General features: G+C 38.2%; 1 pseudogene across 1 annotated transcript; it reads left to right on the top strand.

Moving 5' to 3' along the window:
- The first annotated feature begins 2535 nt into the window (after window positions 1-2535).
- Window positions 2536-3116, top strand: LOC308492975 (transcription initiation factor TFIID subunit 11-like; annotated as a pseudogene). The gene has a single exon. The product of its transcript is annotated as a transcription initiation factor TFIID subunit 11-like (transcript).
- Window positions 3117-9011: the final 5895 nt, after the last annotated feature.

A 9011-nucleotide genomic window follows, 5' to 3' on the forward strand; every position in this document is an offset into this window, starting at 1 on the left:
CTGTTTATTCTCCACTGCTTCCTTTTTAAAATAATCCAAACCAGCTCAAAGTCCAGATGTAAAATATTTCTGTGAGTGCTGTGCCATTTTGATGGAAGCTGACAGATTAAAAGCCTTAACAAATACACCCACTGTGGAAGGCTGAAGTACACTCGCGGGCAATTTTTCAGAGCAATGGATTCAATTTATTCCTGTCACCATAGTAACATGAGGAATCACTCTCTTATTTTCATCATAGCGTTTCCAATTATTTTCACTCCCAGTTTAGGCCGTAGACAAAACTAGAAAGAATGGTGTTGGCCACAAAATGAACCGTAAACTCGTAATTTCCTGCAAGGGTTAAAAGTTGCTGCCAGAACGCTCGTAGCCTTTAGCCAAACTGAATCCCACACCAAAGTCTCCAGATGTGCCTCTATGCCTAATCACACATTATTATCACTCTGGTTTCCCCCACAGTTTTAACGATAAGCCTTTATCGGCTCCCTCTTAATTACGGGTGCTTCGTGGCTTGACAAGCTGAGCCTTGGAAATCATTCCTAGAAGGTTTTCTTCCGTTATAAATTTTTAAAAATGGGGTATTTTTTATCAGAAATATAACATATGGTCATTATAGAAGTCTGTCCAATATGGGGAAATAGAAGATTAAATCATTCATTGCTGCTGACTTTGAAAATCAGATAGTCCCACTCAGTTACGTGTCCTTGGTTCTCGGCCCCTTCCTCATCTGCTGCATTTCTCTGCGTGAGAGAGTAACGGAATTTCAGCTCCATAAACTTGGTTTTCTTCTCAGTGTCACTTGGCTGATGCTGGAAAAGTCACAAGGCCCATTCATAGGCCTCATGACTGCCCTTTCTTACACAAAGGCATCAAAGCTAACGTTCAGGAAGCTAAAAAAACATGATTCGTGCAGAAACAGAATAAACACATGTCCGAGATGTATTTTACTCCTAAAGAGAGAACCAGCAGGATGGCAAAATGGGTTCAAAGAGCATTTGAAGAAGTGAGTATTGATAGGTGTTTGAAAAAAGAATGTGCTAGAATAAGAGATCTAGGTTATACAAAACTGAATAATGTCCTACAAAGCAATAACTTTTCAGTTATCTTTTCTATCAGACAGAAATTATTTGCATCTCTTCCAGACAGCTATCTCAAGAAAACATGTAACTTCATAGACTCTGGCCCTTTAATCATTAATAGGTAGCAAGACAAACAAGTACATAGCCCTAAATATTTAAGTAATCCTTGGGTAGACCAGTTAAACAGTGTTCCAAAATGACGTTGAGAAGACTCTTTTTGCTCTCCTCTTTTTGCCTTATTTCCAAGTTTTGAATACAAAATTTGCTTTAAAAGAAATGCAATAGTTTCATTTCTGAATATATTTAAACATTCTAAAATAGCAGGTGAATATACTTTTTGACAATAACCTACACAGTAAGTTTTTCTACAGAGTTTGCTGATGCCTGTGAGAAAACTCTCTGCTAGGGTTGCCAGTTGGAGCAAATAAAAATACCAGGTGCTCAGTTACATTTGAATTTCAGATAAACACCAAATAATTTTAATATGATGTAAGTATAATAAACAATGAATCATTTTTAGTATAAGTAGGTTGCAAGTATTACATGGCTGCCCATTACTATTTCTTTGGGCCCTCCCAGTTCTGATACTGTATGAAAACATCCCCTTAACAACAAATCGTGAAAAAACAGTGTTTTTTTCTAAATGCATTTCGAATCCATTCAGATTCTCAGCTTATCATGGTCCACAAGTGCACTGTGTATTAGAATACTCTATTCCATTAGGTTTGCTCTGAACTGAGCAATTTAAAATGTCACAGAGAATAGCTGGGTTAGGTGATACAGGGAGACAGGGAGATAGCTTTGTAGCCTTACAACACCCGGGGTTTGGCACTTGGAGAAACAAACATCATCACAAATACTCACTTTGTTCATGACCTTCTTGAGGCAAACCTTGACTAGGCCCCTATTGTTTACCCTCACCTGATTCAAAGTGCTTTGCAGCTTACCTCACGGTACTTACTGACAACTGGTCTCCCACTGGTACCTCGCGTTTGCTGTTTCACCTCCTGAGTCTACACAGTACTAGGAAGATTTCCTGATTCTTTTTGATGAAATAAATTTTGTTTCAATATTTTTTGTCAGGTGTACCTAGGAACGTAGAGCATTTTACCCTTTTTCTCTTTAGTAAGAGTGACCGAAACTATGGTAAACATTTTTTTCTCTACTAAAACTAGAAGTTGAATGATGTATACCATCCTGCAAAATAAAAGCATAACTCAGGAAGTAACATCATTAGGATCAGTGAATTTGTACACGCTCATCTCACCTCTAGAACCTTGTGAACCTGAGCCAGTGGAAAAACAAACTCAATAGTCAGCAATGGATCCATCTTAGAGCAGCAGAAATACACAATCGTGTTATTCTCCCAACAACTGACTAGAGCTCCATCAAGAAGCAAATCTGAGCGCCTAAGAATGACAGCACCACCATCTCCTTTTTCTCCCTTCTTTTCCAGGCGATGAATAAAGCCTCCGAGTTGCCCACGGAAACAGCAACAGGGGAGTCCGATGAGACAGCAGCGGCTCCCAGGGGTCTTGGGGCTACTGCCACAGATGGAATCCAGGAGGAAACTGCCAGGGACAGGGATGAGGCCTGAAAAGAAGCTGCAGCTGAGGAAGCTGAGCTCAGGAGTCAGGACATGTCAGGTTTAACAGCATTTGAAACAGAAGACTCATCATTGCTGACTCCTACAGCCAAAAACTGAAAATAGATGCCAAAGAAAAGAAAGAGAAGAAGCAGGAAGAGATTCGAAAGATGCAGATCCTGGTTTCTTCTTTTTCTGAGGAGCCCCTGAGCCGTCATGAAATGTATCCCCCGTCAGCTTTCCCTAAAGCAGCCATTGGAAGGCTGGTCCAATCCATGTGGCACCTCTGCGGCTCAGAAGTAACCTCTGTGGTTATTGCTCTGTCTGGTATTTCCAAAGTTTTCAACAGAGAAATAGTAGGAGAAGCACTGGATGTGTGTGCGAAGCAGGGAGAAATGCCACCACTTCAACCCAAACACACGAGGGAGGTTAGAGACCAAGGGGCAAGTACTTGAAGCACAAAAGCATCATCTTCTAGACCAGAGCCTGAAAAGGCCTTATGCTGAAGGAAGTGCTGCTTCCAGACGTGGAGTTGCATGAGGCTTCCTGAACTGGTGCACTAGTCTCTCCATCCTCCAAGAATTCCACGACGATTTTAATGTCTTCCTCAAAACTCTCATCTTCATCACACCTAGAAGAAGGCATGCAGCCTGTTTCACACTTGCCTTGACTAAATATGGGGACCTCTCTGGGCATTTTAAGGCATTTAACTGTCCCTGGGCTCGTTGGAAGAAGAAAGTTTCATGCCTTCAGCATTTTCTGGACAATGAACTCCTCTCAGAGAGAAAACTTCCCCAAGAGAACTTTGATGATTTCACTCTGAAGCCTGAAATTTCCATGACTTGAGGTGTTTTTTACATCCAGTTTTAAGCAGGCCAAACAACCAGAAACTTTTGACTTGCAACGTTCTAATATGAAGGACGCAGTGAAGGAAGAGTGGTGAGATCATTTGTCCTTGTAAACTTCTAAGATTCTCCAATGGGTTTTGGTGAATGATCACTAAACTGTTTTCTATCTCAGGGGAAAAAAAGAAAAAAGAAGAAGCAAATGTGAGCTGCTGTCTTACTTAGCTGCTCTCCCAGGGCCACACTCCCTCAGATTCTGGAAAAATGCAAACTGTTATTCCAGCCTTGGGGGGAGTAAAAACTAGTGCATCATCTAGAATTCAGAGTCTGTATTTAGTTCCCATATCTGATGGTGGATCCTAATTAACTCAACTATCAAGAGGGGTCTTTCCTCAGACTCTCGCTAAAGTGAGATGTCCTTCAGAGAGAGGAAAAGGAATTCAAGACAAATGGCCTGAAATGCAGGAAGAAATGAAGAACAAAGAAAGAGATAAATCTGTAGATTAATGCACATGAATAATGACTAAATAACTATGTAAATTACCAATAACAATGTCTGATGCAGTTTTAAAAATTAAAATACATGACAACATGTAAGTCAAGAAGGAGATGAATGGATTTAAAGTGTTCTAAATTACTTAGATTGTCCAAAATCGCGGGGTAAAGATACTGAGTAATTTAGAACTGGATAAAATAAGAATGCAAGTAATAGAAACAGAAAAAATAATTTCAAAGTTGGAATTAAGAAATAACTGAGGGCCGGCCCGGTGGCTCAGGCGGTTAGAGCTCCATGCTCCTAACTCCGAAGGCTACCGGTTCGATTCCCACATGGGCCAGTGGGCTCTCAACCACAAGGTTGCCAGTTCGATTCCTCGACTCCAGCAAGGGATGGTGGGCGGCGGCCCCTGCAGCTGGCAGCGGCAACTGGGCCTGGAGCTGAGCTGCGCCCTCCACAACTAGGACTGAAAGGACAACTTGAAGCTGAATGGCACCCTCCACAACTAAGATTGAAGGGACAGCAACTTGACTTGGAGAACAGTCCTGGAAGTACACACTGTTCCCCAATGGAGTCCTGTTCCCCTTCCCCAATAAAATCTTAAAAAATAAATAAACTAATTAATTAATTAATTAATTAAGCAAGCAAGAAAAAAGTTAGAGAGGAAGAAAGAAGAGCAAAACAGAAAAAGCAGGGAAATGGAAAGCACGAAATAAAACAATACATTTAATTATAAATGCATCGTTAATTATTAAATGAAACTAGAGTAAATTTTCCAGATAAAAGAAAAATATTATCAGACTGGATTTTAAAAATTAAATCCAGCCCTATGCTGTTTATAAAAGGCACATCCAATGCAATAATACAGACAAGTTGCTTTTGTAAATATTAATAAATGGATTCTAAAATGTATGCTTACATGCAAATATCCAATATGCTCTTGAAGATGAAGAAACACATGAAAAGATTTGCTTTTGTTAGATATCAAAACTTATTATAAAGCTTTGATAATTAAGCCAGTGTGGCACTGGCTCAGAGAGAGACGAATAGACTAGTGAAACAGATTAAGAGGGAGAAACATAGCCCACATTTATAGAGACTTGATATGAAATGACAAAGAGTGGAGAAAAGGACTTTTCAACCAATGGCCCTCGGGCAATCAGCCCCCTGTTACAAAGTTCAGTTGCATACACAAAAATCAGTTCCAAAGGATGTAAAGACCTAAATGTGAAAAGAAAAACTCTAAAGTTTTTAACGTATAATAGAGAAGAACGTCTTCCGGACTGCTAGGTGAGGTTAAGCTTAAAGACAAAAGCAAACACAAAATCAAAGCCCTGGGGTGGATGTCTTTGTGTAACACTTGTATCTAAACCAGGAAGACAAGTCACAGTCTGGAGAATGGGCCCGTTCATCTAGCATCCCAGGTATTACGAGAGGTCATAAAAACATTTCTGAAAATGAACTCTAATATATTCATATTATAGCTTTTTTACATTGGCAAATTCTGCTCAATAAATTTGGAAAGTTCCCTGGAATTCCTTTCGTTCTCCTTTTATGCCCATTCTTATTTTGTGCTTCTCTTGGTGGAATGCTACTTTTTCACACTTAGCTCCTGGTTCTTCTCTCATCCTCGCCCACTGGGATTATTTTCTGTTTGACTTCTTTCTATAGAAAGTATATAAAATCAACTTCCTTAAAATAAGACCTACGTTTGTTCAGTTTTTCGAGCATAACATATGCCTATCGAAATACTTTTTGAACTAAAAGAGAACATTGGTTTCCGAACTCATCCAAATATGGCTTAATATGGATGACGATATTATGATTATATAATTATAGCTTGTGATTGCATACGTCTGTTAACCGGGTCTGTTTTTTTTTCAATATTTGTGAATGACGACATTAAAAAAAATGTTTTTAACTTAATTTTTCAGAGCAGTGTCAGGTTTAGAACAAAATTAAGAGGAAGGTGCAGAGATTTTTCCCATAAGCCCCCTGTCCCCACACATGCACCACCTCCCCCCACCCCTTACCAACATCACTCCAGAGGGGAACTTTTTTTATCAAGGATGAACCTGCATTGACACAACGTAATCACCCAAAGTCCACAGTTTACATTAGGGTTCACTCCTGGGGTTGTGCAGTCTGTGGGTTTGGACAAATGTATAATGACATGTGTCCATTATTACAGTATCATACAGAGTCGTTTCACTGCCCTAAAAATCCTCTGTGCTCTGACTATTCATCTCCCTCCTCCCCCACCCCTGGCAAACCATTGATTTTTTGTTATTGTCCATTGTTTTGCCTTTTCCAGAATGGCATGGAAGCATACAGTACGTAGCCTTTTCAGATTGGCTTCTTTCACTTAGTAATATGCATTTAAGTTTCCGCCACGTCTTTGCTTCATTCGTTTCTAAGTGTTCAAGGCATCTTCTACTTTTGGGGGAAGCTGGAAAGGAGAGTGTATAGGGATCTGTACTAGGAAACAAATGTCTATAAATATAAGAGACATTTTCTAAATTTAAAAATATACACGAGCACCATTTCCCAGTTGACACAGAGGTACTCATATATATCTATTCTTTGTTCTTTTTTCTTCGTTTTGGTGGGGGGGGGGGGACATGGGAAATTTATCTACTAAATGAATATCCCTACTGAAATTAATACCCACATATCAAACTGCTTTTGGGGGGGCAGTTTGAAATACAAATTAATTATTGTGAGCAACCTTTTTTGGATGATTAAATATATTCAGTATTTGCTTTATTCTATTACTTTAGATTATTAGGTTATTTAATCTGTTCTGCATGCTTGAGGTCTATTTTGCTCTTATTTTTCTGGGCTCTTGAAGATAGAGTTTATGTTATTGATTTGAGACATTTCCTCTTTTATAATATGTGCATGTACATTTAGCTATAAACTTCCCTCTCAGCGTGTGTTTAAATTTCCCTTAAGACTTTCTCTTTGGTCCATGGTTTATTAGGAGTGTGTTGTTTAGTTTCCAAGTGTTGGGAAATTTTCTTGTTCTCTTTATGTTTTGACTTTTAGTTTGAGTCCATTGTCGCTGGAAAACATATTCTGAATGATTTCGATTCTTTTAAATTTGTTGAGGTTTATTGATGGCTCAGGCTATGATCTATTGTATGTTCCAGGAGCACTTGAAAAGAATGTGTGTTCTGTTGTTGTTGGGTGAAACGTTTTGTAAATGTTGATTAGATCCTACTGCTTAATGTTGCTTACATCCTTTATATCCTTGCTGATATTCTTTCTCGTTGATCTATCAATTGTTGAGAGAGGGGAGTTGAAGTCTCCAACTATGAATGGGGATTTGTTTATTGGTCATTTGAGTTCTATGAATTTTTCTTCACATAAATTTAGCTTTTTAAAGTGTTTTTTTTCAATTACAGTTGACATACAATATTATATTAGTTTCAGTTGTATAACATAGTGATTAGACATTTATATAACCTACAAAGTGATTACCCCATAAGTCTAATACCCATCTGACACCATATGTAATTACTACAATATTATTAACTATATTCCCTAAGCTGTACTTTACATCTCTGGGACTATTTTTATAACTGGCAATTTGTACTTCTTAATCCTTTCCCCTTTTCACCCATTCCCCAGCCCCCCTCCCATCTGACAACCATAGTTTGTTCTCTGTATCTATGAGTTTGCTTGGTTTTGTTTTGTTTGCTTGTTTTGTTTTATGTACTATGAGTGTACATATAAGTGAAATCGTGTGGTTTTTGTCTTTCTTGGTATGACTTATTTCACTGAGCATAATACCCTCTAGGTCCATCCATGTTGTTGCAAATGGCAAGATTTCATTCTTTTACGTGAGTAATACTCCATCGTCTATATGGACCACATCGTCATCCAATCGTCTATTGATGGGCATTTAGGTTGTTTCCATATCTTGGCTACTGTAAATAATATTTCAACGGACATAAGGGTGTACATATCTTTTCAAATTAGTATTTTGGATTTCTTCGGATAAATACCCAGGAGTGGATTTGCTGGATCACGTGGCAGCTCTATTTTCAGTTTTTGAGGAATCTCCATACTGTTTTCTATAGTGGCCACACCAATTTGTAATCCCCCCCAACAGTGCACAAGCGTTCCCTTTCCTCCACATCCTTGCCAACACTCGTTCAGAAAAAAAAATTTTTAACAGATATAACATTCATGGTTTTGTGTAGAAAAAAAAAACTGTTTGCACGCTTTGTTTCAAAACTGATTGTACTGCGGAACAAACTTAAAAGTTTGAATAATTACTGAATTATATAACCATCAAGTAATCTAAACAGAGTGATACTCGTATTTTCACTGTTTCTCCCTGTAATTCATTCTTATTTGCCTCCCCAGAGAAAAAAGGACCTGTAAGAATGTTTACAGCCAGCCCCCACTGTGTTATAAACTCAAAGACCTGAGTAAATAGAGTGTTTCTGCCTTAAACTTAATGAGAAGACTGTCATCATGATCAGACAACAAAACTCATTTACCAACAATGAGCATTTAAGCCCTAAGTTCTTGTCAACAACATATGTGTCTCTTAAAGCACTAAGTGTTGTACTCTCTGTCTCATACAGGGTGGTAAATGCAGCTAAGATTCCCACTACCTGTTATTGTAAAATAAATAAATAAATACCACCGCATTCCATTTTCTGAATTTTATCCTCATTAGCAAGAATGAACACTGTACATAGAAAAACAGACACACCTGAAAATACCGGGGTGCCAAAAAATGTATATACATGACTTGTATTCATCTTTTGTTGTCGGTATATATTATTACAATTTTAATACAGTTTTTTCCTTTCTTAAAATGTGTATACATTTTTTGGCACCCTCTGTATATTCAACTAGACTGTATTTATCCTGCCTTTTAGTTCCAAGGTGAGATTTCAGATCTTAAAATTGTAGTTACCTCGGATAATTACCCAAATGGAGATGTAATGATATCCTATATGTATGACTATTGATGTGTCTTTTTATAGAAT

The sequence above is a fragment of the Rhinolophus hipposideros genome (assembly GCF_964194185.1).
Source record: "Rhinolophus hipposideros genome assembly, chromosome: 25".
In the NCBI taxonomy this organism is placed as follows: Eukaryota; Metazoa; Chordata; class Mammalia; order Chiroptera; family Rhinolophidae; genus Rhinolophus; species Rhinolophus hipposideros.